This window comes from Choloepus didactylus, chromosome 8 (assembly GCF_015220235.1).
Source record: "Choloepus didactylus isolate mChoDid1 chromosome 8, mChoDid1.pri, whole genome shotgun sequence".
NCBI classification, from domain to species: Eukaryota; Metazoa; Chordata; class Mammalia; order Pilosa; family Megalonychidae; genus Choloepus; species Choloepus didactylus.
In genome coordinates this window covers 19795165-19811005 of record NC_051314.1, presented here as the reverse complement: position 1 = coordinate 19811005, position 15841 = coordinate 19795165, and the positions used below count along the sequence as shown (strand labels likewise).

Here is a 15841-nt window from a genome sequence, read left to right as displayed (position 1 = left end):
TCCTTTGGTGACATCCCCAACTTTGGCCCTAGCTTTGCACGGTTTTATGCCTTTCCTGAGCACATATCCAAATGTAAAAACACAGAATTAAGCACCAAGTCCTGGTTTAGAGTTCCAAGCCAGTAAATAAAAAATTATAGTTCCCACAGTAACCATCTCTCTTCCTACCATGCCCAGACAGAACTGTGTGTTACTGTAGCAGCTGACAAATTTACTGCCTTCCTGTGTGTGTGCCTGTGTGTGTGTGCAGCTCAGCCTGGCTACGTTAGGAGGAGTGCAAAAATTCCATCACAGAACTGTCAGACTTCGGGGAGGTTAAATTTCCAGCATGTGAACTGCACTGATGAGTCCTCCCCAGGGGCACTTAAGGAGCATACCTGGAGAGGTGCTCAAGGACCAGCACTCCATCCTCTGGCCCCCGTGTCCCCCAAAACAGGGAGACCCCAGGCTAACAAGGTGCCTTGTGCTCAAGCCCTACCGTGTCAGGGGGCTGACTTCAACCCCTGCTGGAGATTTGGGATTTGGTTTGCCACCTGTCAAGGTAGATAAAAAGAGAGAGAGATGAGAGGGAGAGAGGGAAGGGGGGAAAAAAAACAACCCAGCATGGAGCAGAGTTGGGGGAGGAGAGATTTGAGAAGACCAGAGAGAAAAGACAAAGGAAAATAGACACAGAGAAGAGGGAATATACTAGGGAGACAAAAAGGCAGTAAAGACAAAAAGAAAGAGGAAGGAGGCTGGCTGATGAGAAAAGGGGAGGAAGTAGAAGAGTAAAGAGAAGGAAAAGGGAAAAAGAAGTAAAATGGAGAGAAATGAGTAAATAATCTTTTAAACACTTACAGTGAGAGTCATTTACGATGTACGTTACAGAACTTTCACTCACAGATGTTGAACACATGCTAGTCTTCTGCCCCCTTGTGTGCTAGACACCTCCGTGGGCCATATCAGCATGCGTGAAGGGGAAGCGCATGTGCTCTGGGGTCAGTGGACTGGGTTCAAGCACTGGCTCTACCACTTACGGGCTATGAGAGCCTCTGCCTCGGTTCCCTCATCTGTAAGTGGAGGGTAACAGCCCTCACCTCGCGCGTGTCCTGAGGATGAACTAAGGGTATGCATGTGGAAGCAGTAACCACTCTACAAGTGCAAGGGCTGTCAGTGTGTTAGTGATCCCCATTCTCAGTCAGTCCTCTCAACCACCCCAGCAGTGGGCATCCTCATGCCAGTTAACCTGTGAGGCTGGTACCCAGCTCACTCAGCCAGTAATCAACAGGGGGCAGAATTCAGACACACTCCATGCCCCTTCCTAGAAACCCTTGGGGAGAGAATGGAGGGAGGGGAAGCATGGAAGCCGTGGAGGAACCCCCCCACCCCACTCCGACTTAGGTGAGAAGACAGGTAGTGAGAAGGTAAAGAGACTGAGGAGGAGAGAGAGAAGAGAAAAAAGAAAAGGGGAAGAGGGATCCTGAGGCCTTCTTGAGGAAAGCAGCCACATTGGAGGGCTGCATTCTGACCACTTCCATCCGTCATAGGGAGCTCCTCCAGCCAGGAGCCCTGCCCTCCCATCTCCCTGCCCTCCAGTCCATTCCAAGCTTTTCCTCCCACGAGCATCCATCCACCACTCCCTCCCCCTGGAGCCAGCACTGCAGGGCCACTGCAGCTGCACAGAGCAAGAGTGCAACACGTCTCTGCCTTGGAAGCTCATCAGCAGGCGAGCTGGGTCCTTCCTAATGAGGAAGGCTTCACGCGAGCCAGCGAGGTGGCAGGCCCAACAGCCTTTGCTTGGGGAGGGTCCCAGAGTGAGTGTGCAGCCCTGGCGGTGGCACTAATCACCCTCTGGCTTGAGAGCAGAGCAAATTTGCTATGGACATCACCAAAAGAAATTAAATACAGAAAGCCACAAAGGCTCCATGCAATTGTTTTCCCCCAGTCCAACACCACGCTCTGTAAGCAGATGTGGTGGCAGCCACAACTGCAAAATTTAAATCCAACTGACATTTGGAGGGAGAGTGGGGGAGAAGATGAGGCTTATTGGTCAGAATGAGTGGTTTCACCCTTTTCTAAGAGATGGGAGGAAGGAGAGAATTAAAAATAGATTTGTTGTCGTCCTAACACTACAAGTCACGCGCATGGCATTGATCACAGAGAGAACAAGCGTGGCTGAGAACTGGACGTGGCGGGACCAACGCGCTCATTGCTCGGCAGAAGTACTGACAGCACAGTTAGAAACCTCGAGAGCCGCGACTGGGACACAGCACTCCACAGGGCGGGAGGAGGCAAGCAAGCAAGAAGGCAAAATACGTGTCTCTCTGCTCACAACCATAGTCTCTCTACAGAATTAGACATAAAAACTTGCTAAGCCCCATTAATGTCTCGTAAGTTTCCCAGCACGTCCTGCTCCATCACGGCTGATTTCTAACAAGCATCTGCAAAGGTCACAACTCCTCTCAACAATTAGCTTCCTCCCCCTCTGTGAGCCAGTCCCTTCAACGGTTCTGACGGGAGAAGACGGGGGACACCTAAGGAAGCAGGAGGAGCCACAGCATGGTCGGAGGGGGTGCTAATCCTTTCCCAGCAGCTCTGTGGACTTGGGGAGCTGGTCCCTTCCTCCCTCCACACCCCCATTTCTTCTCTTCAGGATGATGTTCACTACAGTGCCTGTAACTTACCTTAAAATACAAGCATCGCCTTTATTATTTCAATAATTCGTTCCTGAAAATAAAATGTTTTACGCCTAAAAGCTAACAGGGAACCCATCTCCCATTTTTTTTTTTAAAGTGGGACAAATGATAAGCACCATATGTTAAGCCAATGCCCCCTTCCTGATCGATTTCCTAAAAGGAAACTAAGACATCTGTCTTAGTTTGCTAATGCTGCAGAATGCAAAACACCAGAGATGGATTGGTTTTTATAAAACGGGGATTTACTTCGCTACACAGTTACAGTCTTAAGGCCACAAAGCATCCAAGGCAACAACACATCAGCAACCGGGCACCTTCACCGGAGGATGGCCAATGGCGTCCGGAAAACCTCTGCTAGCTGGGAAGGCAGCCGGCGTCTGCTCCAAAGCTCCGGCCTCAAAACGGCTTTCTCCCAGGACGTTCCTTTCTAGCAAGCTTGCTTCTCTTCAAAACATCACTCCCAGCTGCACTCTCTTTCTCTCTTTGAGTCAGCTCATTTATATAGCTCCACCAATCAAGGCCCACACCGAATGGGTGGGGCCACACCTCCATGGGAACATCTCATCAAAATTATCCCCCACAGCTGGGTGGGGCATACTCCAAGCAAATCTAACCAACACCAAAACTTCTGCCCCACACAAGACCACAAAGATAATGGCATTTGGGGGACACAATACACTCAAACTGGCACAACATCATAAAACACCCTTATATAAACAACAAATTCTCTTATTAGGATGTGAAATGCTTAAACACTGTTTCCTGATTACAAAACTATTGTGCAGCCGGTGGCAAACAGTTGCTGTGCACGCAGAAATACGGCTTTTCTCAGTACCAGCAACATCTTAGACTCGCTCACCCTTCCAATGATGCTCGAAGGCTTTCTGAAATATCTATACCTGATTCCGATGTTTTACCAGTTGTATCTGTCCAGTAACTCGATATTTTTACAACACATCATTTCGTTAAAAACACTGTATTGATTTTTTGCAAGGCAAATATAAATTTTCCCTATATAAACATCACCCCTGAAACATGGTACTGGTACTGAGATATGTATACTCTGTGAAGTTTGGGTATTAAATGAACAATGGGCTTCTACTAGCAGAACCTCAACCTAAGGGAAGGGCTGTGGGGTGTGGCCTCGTTCCATGGTGCATGCTGTGGTTTAAGGAGTGTCTTGAGTTGTGCTACAACCTGGGAGTGGACCGCTACCATTTTCATTAGGTACCCACCCCAGGGGTAGAGGGGGTATCTGCTAACATTATTTCAGACATGTGACACTGCAGAAGTGGCTCTTCCTGTTCCCGATATCTTGATCTAGTGGATTTTGGAAATTAGCAGTTTATTAAATGGTGCATTGACGGTTAGAAAAGAGCTCACTTGGTGAGACTGGGTGGTCAAGAAACGTGGACTGGCTAAAACAGTTGAGAGCCTCCCCACCTTTTCAAGAATGCAGAATGAGAATCCAGGGAGGTTGGGATCTACCCTTAGGGATGGCATCCCAGGGGCAATCCCTAGGAAGTCCGGTTTCCAGCCGCTGCTTGAGAGGAATTCCATTTGCCCGATGCCAGCGGTTAGGACAACAGCTACAGCCTCTGTGATAGCATCATACCTGCCTCTAGTAAAACCCTTCATACAAGACGGTGGTCGGGGCATCCAAAAGGACAGGGGACAGGGGCACGTCATTCGTATTTTTAAGGTTAATGAATGTTTGTTTAATAAATGTCTCTCACCCAAATCCACCTAGGTAAATTCACAAAAAAGGAGGGTTCAGTAGTCTCCAGGTCTCTTCCAGCTATAAAAATTTACATTTAACAGTATCTAAGAAATGGCTACTTGTAGTCTTTGCATGGCAGACACTAACTTTTGGACAAGAGGGTAGGAAAAGGGAGGGTGATCAGAGAATTTGGGCCTACCTTTACAAAGTCAGAGAAATAGACTAATGAATGATTTATTGGGCATCTTCTGTGCCTGGGTACTATACCCAGAGCACAGTCCCAGAATACTATTTCCAGCTATTTGGTCACCAAAGTTGTAAATTCTTTGTACTCTCTCTACAGCAAAAATCAACTTGTACTATAATGTTGTGACCAAACAGCTGGCTGATATTCCTAATAACCAATCATTACCTGATGCAGAAGAGGAAGACAGTACACATCTAATGGTGACTTTTTAAAACCTTCCCCTAACACTTTATTAGGAAAATTTTCAAACACAGAAACGTTGAAAGAATCTTACAGTGAACATGTATATGCCCCCACTTCGATCCCACCATTAACATTTTACCATCCTTCGCCATCACGGAGCTGCACAGCTATATGTCTTCCTATCCATTCATCAATCCATCTGTTGTGGGTTGAACCATGTACCCTAAAAACATATACTGATGTCCTAACTCTCAATACCTGCCAATGTGACCTCATTTGGGAATAGGCTGTTTGCAGAAGTTAAAATGAGGTCATCCAGATGAGGGTGAGGAGGACACACGGACACACAGACACACAGATGGCCAGGTGAAGATGCAGGTAGATATTGAAGTGCTGCCAAGGAACACCTGGGGCGTCCAGAAGATGGAAGAGGCAAAGAAGGATTCTCCCTTATAGCCTTCTTGGGGAGCATGGCCCCATCAACACCTTGATTTCTGGACTTTCAGACTCCAGAATGTGAGAGAATCAACCTCTGTTGTTTTAAGCCACCCAGTTATGGTACTTTGTGATGCAAGCTCTAGTAGACCAACACATCATCTTACATTTTTATTATGGGCTTTAAAATAGTAACTTATAGTCATCAGCACATTATTCCCTGGGTACTTCAGTGTGAATATTAACCAGTGTTCAATAATGATAACAGATTTTTTTTTCTTTTGAGGTAATGTAAATACAATGAAATGCACAGACCACTGGATGAGTTCTGAGAAATGCACACATACGTGTAACCCAAATCCCTTCCATGACATGCAATATTCTGGGGTGATGGTGACATTCCATCAGGTCCCTTCTCAGTCATCCCCCATCCTCACCCCTCATAGCAATCACTATTTTGACTTATTTCCATTAGTTCTTCCTGTTCCAGGACTTCATCTATTAGGAATCATAGAGTAAATACTCCTCTGGGTAAGGTTTCTTTCACAGCACAATGTTTTTGCAATTCATCCTTGATGTTGCATGCATCAGTTGTCTGTTTCTTTTTATTGCTCAGAGATATACCATTGTATTAAGGTACCACAATTTATTTATCCATTCTCTTTACCAATGAACTCCTGACTATTTCCAGTTTTTGGCAATACCTACAATTGGAATTGAAGGATCAGAGGGCAGGTGTCTGTTTAGTTTTATAAGAAAGTGCCAGGCCTATTTTCCAAGTTGTTGAACCATTTTATACACCCACTAACAATGTATGAGAGCTGTAATTGCATTGCATCCTTGTCGACCTTTGTTTTTTTTTTTTTTTAATTTTAGCCTTCCTGGTGGGTTTGTAGTAACATTTCATTGGGGAATACTCTGCTTCCCTGTGGAATATCTGAATGAGAATTCCATTCTGATTTATCTATGGTGGTTTTGAATATATCTCTTTATATAGCTTTTTATATTATGCTCCACAAGTTATCAAAGTCTCCAGGTGCCCACATTTTACGATTCAAGTGAAGTCAAGAAACCTTCCTTCTGTGCCCCTTTACCCTTCCCCATTCACAATATGATCACTTTATTTCTTCTGCATACACTGAGAGTCACATTAGATATTTTCCAAGTGCCTTTACATTATGGACTCCTACTGTGAAACATAGTTCCCACCAAGCAGACACACCTGCCTGAGATGAGAAGGGCAAAAACGAACACCAGGAGGCACAGAACTCACGGCTGCTGCTTCTGTTGTTTTCTGGCAAGCATGAGCGAGGAACTGTTTGTTTCATTATGAGGCAGCTGTGTTGAGATCCCTGAATCTGATCCCTACCTTCAAGAGGATCAAGAAATTGGGCACCTGCCCTGCCTTTGCAGATCGCAGCAAATGGGCATGTCCTCAGAGGATGCTGTCACAATGGCTCTTCCCTCCCCCTTCCTACTTTATTGTGGCAAAATATATATAATAAAAAATTAGCTACTTTAATCATTTTTAAATATACAAATTCAGTGGCATTAATTACATTCACACTATTATTTAACCACCATCACTATCTATTTCCAAAATTTTTTCATCACCCTAAACAGAAATATGCCCATTAAGCTGTCATACCATATTCCCCCTTTCCCCGACCCTTGGTAACCTCTTATCTACTTTCTGTCTCTATGAATTTCCCTATTCTAGATAATTCATTTAAGTAAAATCATACGATATTCATCCTTTTGTGGCTGGCTTCTTTCACTTAGCATATGTCTTCAAGGTTCATCCATGCTTGTAGCAAGCATCGGAACTTCATTCCTTTTTACAGCTGAATAATATCCCATTGTATGCATATACCACATTTTGTTTATCCATTCATCCACTGGTGGACATTTTGGTAGTTTCCACCTTGTGGCGATCGTGAATAAAATCAGAAGCCTCCTGACAATGGGAAAGTTAGCAGTTCCCTGGGTGGTCTGGTTCCGGGTGGTTCTGAGAAGGCTCAGCTGAGAGCTTGTGCCTCTAGCCTCAACCAGAATTCAGCAAGGAACCTAATGATGCAATAAATCTTTTTTCGTATAAGCGTATGCATTCTCTTGTCTGTAACTGCGCTCTAATGGATACCGCTAATTACTGGCAGAGCTGGGACCACCCCAGTTCTCTGTTCTTTCTTCTGCAGGGTGCTGCTGGAGTCTCTCAAAAATGCTCTTCAAAGAGGAGTGAGCTGAAAGTCCCAAGTTCTGTTCTGAGACCATGCACTGGGAATGAAATGCTTGCACTCCTTTGTCGTCTTCTTTTCACACTTCCCCACATGTGAGATCATCTTTACCCGGACTGGTTAACCGTCGGTCATGAAGCAAACCTGTGGGCACCTCCTAGGCAGTGCAATGGTGACAGCAATGAGCATGTTTTCCTGCTGCACCTTGCCACTGGAGCTGAATTAATAAAAATGTTTGGTTCTTGAAAGATCAAACTCGCTCCAGTAAACAGAGAAGGGTGAAATCTGCAGCAGCTTCTCATACTTTCCTATGTGTACACAAATCCTGGACTTAGAATCCAAAGATCTGGATATTTCATATAAGTGGCATCATACAGCTACATCCCAGCTTGGGCCGTTTATTGGCCCTTTTGTGAGCTTCCACAGTTCCCACCCAACTGCCTTTCTCGCTGTTCCTGAAACAAACCAAGCACATTCCCGCCACAAGACTTTTGCACTTGCAATTTCCTTAGGTTGGAATCTTCATTCCTTTCATATCTGCATGCTCTCTGCCCTGACTTCATTCTGGCCTCTGCTCTAAAAAGGCTTCTCTAACACCCTGTACACCTAATTTATTTTTTTCCAATAGCACTTAGACATGACTCAATTTTATATACCTATTTCTTCATTGACTATCCCTCCACCAGAATTTAAGCTCCTTGAGGGCAGGGAATTCTCTGCCCACTCCATTATTCCCAGTGCTTAGAATGGTGACCAGCACCTAGCAGGAGCTCTAGACACATCTGAGGAATGAATGAATGAATAGCGAATAAATGCCTGCATGTCTGACAGGGTCTCGGGGTCTCATCTATAAAATCAAATGCACAATACCTACTTTGGACAAATGCTGTAAATATTAACGGAGACCCGTTCTGTGAAAACACATGACAGTGAACCTAGTACATGGTAGGCATTCAAAAAGGTTCATCAGTTCTAAGACAAATCACTTTTCACATTCTAAAATCTCTGAACCCAAGAAGTAGGGAAGTAGTCATCATATTCACCAAACTGCAGAACGCATGTCAGTGGCTTTGAAGATCCTGGGGACAAGGAAGGAGGGACCCTTTTAAAATGTCACTTAACCAGATGGTTGTGGGAAGGGGCAGAGCGTGCTGGAGACTCACACAGGTTAGCCACAGAGCTGAGGATGAAAGAGGAGCTGGGAACAGGCTAGCTCCACAGAGCTGCAAAACAGGTGAAGGAGCCTTCTTTCTGGGATTCTTATAGGAAATGCTGCAGGCCCGGGATGGCACCAGAGATGACAAAAAGTAGAAAAACAGACGTGGATGACACTGAGTCCACAAGTGATCCAAAAGAACAAGAATCAGTGTGAAGAGCTTTAGGAATGCCTGAACCAACGTATTTGGCTATAGTTCCCTTTATATGTAGGTACAATAGTAAAATAAGATAAAATGTGTCTACATCTAAAAGGGGTCTTTCAATGAGTATAAAAGAAAGACTCAAAGAGATAAGTAAGCATCATGCCATGGATTAATTAAAAGTCTTTTTAAATTTCTTAGCTTTACATAAAATAATGGTGCATCTCTCAGTCAGCAGCATCAAAGATTAGGCAAAACAGGGAATTTGAAGAAAAAATGGAAACTAGATTCCCAAACACCTCTGACCCCAAATATTTCTCTATTGGTTCATCCATCGGCTTAATTTTCCCATATTTATTAATTCCTGTGTCTATTTTCCAACCTGACTTACAATGAATTTTTCCTAGAGGGAAAGCAGCAAACGTATGTGCTTCTCTAGGAATGTGATTCTCAAACGCATGCAGCATCAGCCCCACCTGGGAACTTGTTAGAAGTGCACATTCTCAGAAATTGGAGCAGGGTGGGTGATTCTCATGCACACTAGAATTTGACGACCACTGCTCTAGGAAAAACACCTAGCACCAGATGCCATCAGCTTGATCTGTCCAACTCACTGAAGTTTAACGAAAATGTCCTGGGAAAAAATCATGCCCTGTGCTAGAGACCAACTACTGCTTCTCAATTTAAAGAACATGATACAAGCAAATGACTAAATAAAACACAAAACAGAATGAGATGAGGGCTGACCTAAGTGCCAATATCATGCTCCATTCAGGGGATGGAAGACTGATTCTGATTGAAGTCCCAGTGGGCTTCCTGGAGGACGTGGCAGTGGAGCTAGACATTGTCGGACGACAAGGATTTAGGCAGTTGCTCTAAGACAGAGAAGAGAGACACTTGGCACTGAGGACCAAGGTGTGAAGCTTGGAAAAGGCACAAGTGGTCTCAGAGCCCCTTGACTACAAGGAGCAGTCTCCCAGGTATCCCTAAAGACCTGATTAATACAACAGGCCTCCTCGTTTTATGTTCTCATAGGTTCCACTTGTGGCACGGACTGCCAGTTACCACCCGACACCTATCTTGTACACAGGAGCGGAACCCCGAGTACACTGAGGGCAGCAATGCACACAGACAAATGACCACATCTCCTGGCCTCTTCGCCAGTTAGGTGTGGCTATGTGGGACTTCAGGAAGACCATTTAAAGGCAGTGTGCCTACCTGGCATGTCTGTCCTTTTTGGCCTTCTGTCCTGATTCTTCTTGGCCAATGGCCTACAACAGTGCCCTAGTGGCCACACTGGACCTTGCAGTGCCTCAGCCTAGAGCTGAGGGTAGCGGAGAAGAAAGAAAAGGACCCTGGGGTCCTAATGACACCCTTAAACCACCATACCACCCTACACCGCCAACCTCATACTTCTTGTGGGTGAGAGAGAAATAAACTTCTCTCCTACTTAGCCGCTGTTATTGGAGGCTCTTTATTGTACGTCATTGAACATGTTACTAATATACCACCCTATCTCCAACAGCCACCTTTCAATCTGCAGAACTCCAGTTTTCTCCTCCACTTTGCTGAACATGTTTGCCCCCAATTCCCAATCTTCCTCTCCATCTACTGCCATTCTTCTTGATGACACTGTCATGGACCCTCGCATCCGTTTAGCTTGGCAGCAATCGAAGGGCATCATGTCCAAGGATCTCCACCGTCACTCCCCTTGGAATATTCCTCTCTCCACCCCCACTGCACAAAGCCTGATCCAGGGACCAGCGACAGCAGCATCACGTGGAGTCTGTCAGGAAAGGAGATTCTTTGCCCTCCCCCACACCCAACCCAGAACTAATTAATCCAAATCTCTGGTTTTAACAAGTCCCCAAGGAATTTGTATGTCCATTAATGTTTGAGAAACACTGCTGTAGATATCATCCTCCTCACCTACAACAGCTCCCCTCCAGATCATGGATTTGGAAATCCATTCTCTGGCTCTTCCCTGCCCTCTCCCCATCCTCATCCTTCCAAGTCTCTCCTTGTCAACCTTTCCTATGGCCTTAAAAGCAACCTAGACCACCCTGAATTGCACCCAACCTTCTCTGAACAAAAAGCTACTTTCATACTTCCCTGCTTTGGTTCTTACTATTCCTCTGCCTGAATGCCCTTCAAAACCTCTGATGACCCATGGCTCTCCTACTCACCCATCATGCACAGGCAGTTCAGACGCAACCTCCAGACCACGGGTTTCGGGGGAGTGGGACCACGCCTTCTACGTCAGCAAGGCAGGACAGCAGTGGGCCCCGGAGCCCCACGCCACTTATGAGAGTGACCTGGAACAAGTTATATAACCTCTCTCTGTGTTTCTTCATCTGTGAACCAGAGACAATAATGGTGCCAACATTTCATAGGGTTGCCGTAAAAAAGTCAAGGTGATGATAAAAGTAAAGTGATAACTGCTTAACAAATGCTAGCTATCAGCTCTCTGCACCATGGCCTAGCACGGTGGCACTCAATCCACGTGTACTGGACCCAATTGCACTTTCCAGGTTGATTTCTCTGTGCCTTTATTTTCCATGGGCTCATGAGTCCACCACACCCATTCTCCACAGCCCAGAAATAAAGCCTAAATCCAGCCCCAACAGGGACGTTATTTAGATGAAAGGATATTTTCCAAAGCCATCCCAGCCATCAGAGCCTTGAAGAAACAGAAAAGAAATGCAATATAAATGTTAATAGAAAATTGTTTATTCGCTTTGACTTAGGCTAATCTACTGCAGTCCAACAAAGAGGGAATCAGACAGCAGAAGGGAGAGAAAAATATGGGATCTTGGCAAGCTGAAGCCCAAAGGACTTCAGTTCCCATAAGGAAATGAAATTCCTGGTCAACAACAGCAACAGGTAGGTGAGGGCAAAGGGCTTATCCTTGGGATGTCTGCATGGTGGGAGATTTGTTTCTTACCCTGGTCCCTGTTGTCCTAGGCATCCATGGGTCTTAATGGCAGGGATAAGGCGATTAAAAGGTGGGTCCTGTCCCCAAGGACTACTGGGACAGGAAGACAAATAAACCTACAATCACAATATGGTGTGAGACAGATGCTACTCTATAGGTATAGGCACAAAGTGTAACGTAAGCAGGAAAGAGAGCACATTATTAGATCAAGGGGGCAGGAGAGAGCGGAAGTTCAAGGAAGTCTGCTTATAAAGGAAAAGACACTGAGGTTAGGTTCTGAAGGGTGAATAGGAGTTTGCCTGGCAAAGAAGGCATAAAAGGTGCCCCAGGCAGAGAAAACAGCAGGTACAAACGCTGGGGAACTACACATGGCTGGCTTAATAATCGCCCTCCAAATAAATCCAAGTGCTAATCCCTGGGCCCTGGGAATGTCACCTTATATGACGAAAGGGTCATTGCAGATGTGAAAAGGATCTTGAAAGGGGGAGATAACCTCGATTATCCAGATGGACCCAATGTAATCATAATGGTTCGTACAAGAGGGACAAAGCAGGAGTCAATCAGAGGAAAACAATGTGATGATGGAAGCAAAGAGCAGAGTGATGTGCTCTGAATACAGAGGAAGGAGCCACCAGCCAAGTAATGCAGGCACCTGCTAGAAGTGGAAAATGACAAAGAAACAAATTTTCCCTTTAGATCATACAGAAGAAACTGGTGTTGCCAACACCCTGACATTAACCCAGTTGTGCCGGTTTGGATATATTATGTCCCCCAAAATGCCATGTTCTTTGATGCAACCTTGTGGGGTCAGGCGTATTAGTGTCGATTAGGTTGGAACCTATTGGTTCAGTGTTTCCATGGAGATGTGACTCAATCAACTGTGGGCAAGAACTTTAATTGGATTATTTCAATGGAGGTGCTGCCCTACCTATTCAGGGTGGGTCTTAATTGGATTGCTGGAGTACTATAAAAAGAGCCACACAGGCCCAGACACAGAGCAGCTGCAGCTAAGAGAGGACAAAATGCCCCAAGAGCAACACTTTGGAGAACACCATTTTGAAACGCAACCTGGGAGCAAGCAGATGCCAGCCATGTGCCTTCCCAGCTAACAGAGGTTTTCTGGAGGCCAACAGCCTTTCTCCAGTGAAGGTACCTATTGCTGATGCATTACCTTGGACACTTCATGGCCTTAAGACTGTAACTTTGTAACCAAATAAACCCCCTTTATAAAAGTCAACCCATTTCTGATATTTTGCATTCCGGCAGCATTAGAAAACCAGAACACCAGTGAAAATGATTTTAGACTTCCGACACCCAGAATGGTAAGAGAATAAATCTGTGTTGTTCTAAGCCTTTAAATTTGTGGTAATTTGTTGTAGCAGCAAAAGAAAACTAATACCTTCCCGTTGTTCAAGGTACATCTTCTGGAAGGTTAAAGAAAAACCTCAGAAAGATGAAACTAACATATTAGGGAGTCAGGCACAGGGCAAACCATGAGAGGATTTGTACACCAGGCCAAGTTTCTGTTTTCATGAAGTCAACGAGGAGCCGCTGCTGAAGGACATTAAGCAGACGGATGATAAAAACACTGAATTGCCAGGTTTCTAAATCTTAAGCCTTAGGAAAGATCATATGTCCAATTCTCTCTTTTATTGATTCACATTTCTTTTTCCCTGGACTATAATGACTTTATGAAAAGAAGGAATAACTTACGGGAAGATGTAACTCTATTTCCATCCCTCCAAATTCCATTCTAACATTTTCAAAGATGCATGCCCACATTCATAGAGCTGTAATGGGGTATGACTACGAGCAGGCAGATGGCAGGACTGTCCTGGGGTCTCCCCCAAATATGACCAGACGATTGCCATATGCCTGAAAAGGCCATGTTCACACATGCCCCTGCAAGCAGGAGAAGGCAGCCAATGCTTATCGAGTGCGCGTTCAGGGCCGGGAGTCTGAGCATTCCCTCACTGGGACCCCGGATGAAGACTCTCCCAGGAAGCATGGTGGGTATCCCTCTGGGCAGCCGTCTCCACTGCCAGGAGGCCCAAGGCCCCTGCGACTGAGCCTGGTTCCCCTCTCACTGCGGCCACAGGGCACCGTGCTCCTCGGCACAGCCAAGGCAGCAAGACAATCCATTTGCTCCTGTTCCCTGCAACTTCTGCTTGGTCTCTGTCTACACACAGAAATGCCTTTAACTGTAAAACCTCAGCCAGCCTCCAGGCTCCTTCCACTTCCTTTTCACTATCTGCATCACACACAAAACCCTTCTCGGACCCCACCACTTCAGGGCCTTTGCTGGCTCACCCTGTCTGCAGAATGTCGCTTGCTGCTGAAGGATGCGCTTAGGTGCCATCTAAGCAGCCCCGGATTTAAACAAGCTGGGCCTGCTCTGGCACTGCCACTGGCCCCTCAGGCCATGGTCCAGGCACCGCAGAGCTTCAAAGGCAGTGCCTCAGCTGAGGAGGGAGCTGAGGAACTGACTTCAAGTCCTCACTTTGAAAATTCACTGCTGTGAAACCTTAGTCAAGGCATTCACCCTCTCTGGGCCTTGTCAAAGCAGTGGGCTGTTGCACTCATAATTGCTCAACCCCCCTCCCCCACCAAATCAAACAATCCACAAACCAAAAGTCCTGTACACCTTTCCACACACCTGCCGTACCCACAGCTACCGAGGGCTCCGTGGTGTCAAAATACCAAAACGCCCTGGGTGTGTAAGGAAATTTTCAATTCCAAGCTATTTTAAACAATGCTGCCACTTTTACAGGGTCTACCCTATACTGTTCCACCTTTTCTTTGGGGTTGCATATTTGGAGAAAACACATTCCTAAAATATAATCACTGACTTTAAAGGGCACACACGATTTATAGTGCTCGTGACCACCTGGCAGCTTACTCTCCATAAGAGCGATTTGGGCGCCACCCGGGATTCCGATCCAACACGCAACTGAGACTGCATTCCAGCACTGAGCCGGGAGCTGTCCTCCATTTTTCACTTTTCAATATCACAACAACTTTCAGCCCCATTTGATGGATGGGGAATGTGAAGTCACATACAATAAAGCAACTTGCCCAAGGCAGTACATTTCTTTTGAAGCAGGTCTGGAAGAAGACACTAAGTCCCCAAGTCTTCCAGTTCTGTTTTATCTGCTGAGTTATTCAGATCTTTGAGTCTTTCTGCATTGGCACAACAGCTTTCATTTATTAGATAGCCATGGTTTAAATTCTAGGCTGAGTACATGATTAGACACATTATCACCATCCAAGTCATTGAGGCAATAATATGTTGAGGACAACAGCATCCACCTACCATTGAGTGCTTAGTATGTGCGAGGCATTCGTATGTTTTACAAACTCTAAAAATCCATAGGCATCATTATGTCTAGTTTATAGATGAAAGCACTGAAGCTCAGGACAGCAACATGCCCGAGTTACACATATTATAAACGGAAAATTGATCCATCAATAAATGGATTTGAAAACAGGGCCATCCCTGAAACCTAAGCACTTAACCCCAATGTCAGAGTGTCCCTAATAGTTAACACCATGAAGTGGGTGGCAAGAAAGGAGGTTTCGAAAGATGGTGAGAAAAATCAGCATTCCATTTCAGTTTGTCTTCCCTGTGATGTGCTGGCTGTGTCGTTTGATTAGGGCTGCGTTCATTTCAGCCCCATCAGACTGGCTGCATACAAATGCACATCTTTCTCATCGGCAGGCTGCTTCCCAGTATAGCAAGCGTGGGTCACAGGATCAGCCCACATCCCAGCACAGGCTCCCAGCACAACACCTCCCATAGCGAAAAGGGGCCCACTCGCCACAGCCCAGGAGAGAAGGGAACTCGCTCTTAGGGGCACTATCTGCAGCGCAGAGGCACGAGCAGAACCGTGAAAGCTCCTAGAAAGCAGCAGAAGTAGCCTGGTAGACGAGAGAGAGCACTAAGCTGGAAAAGGAAGTCATGGGTTCAACTCCCAGCTCTGTCAGTAACTCAATGTGTGACATGTGGCAAGTCAGTCTTGGCCTCATTAAGATTAATAAAATGATTAAACAAGTA

General features: G+C 45.7%; 1 protein-coding gene and 1 non-coding gene across 5 annotated transcripts in view; both read right to left on the bottom strand.

The window, feature by feature from the left end:
- Nucleotides 1–15841, bottom strand: part of LARGE1 (LARGE xylosyl- and glucuronyltransferase 1) — a 605088-nt gene that overhangs the window by 365474 nt on the left and 223773 nt on the right. The gene's annotated exons all lie outside the window — the stretch shown is intronic.
- LOC119543553 lies at nt 14108–14244 on the bottom strand. The gene has a single exon (XR_005218621.1). It is a non-coding gene; the product is annotated as a small nucleolar RNA SNORA76 (small nucleolar RNA).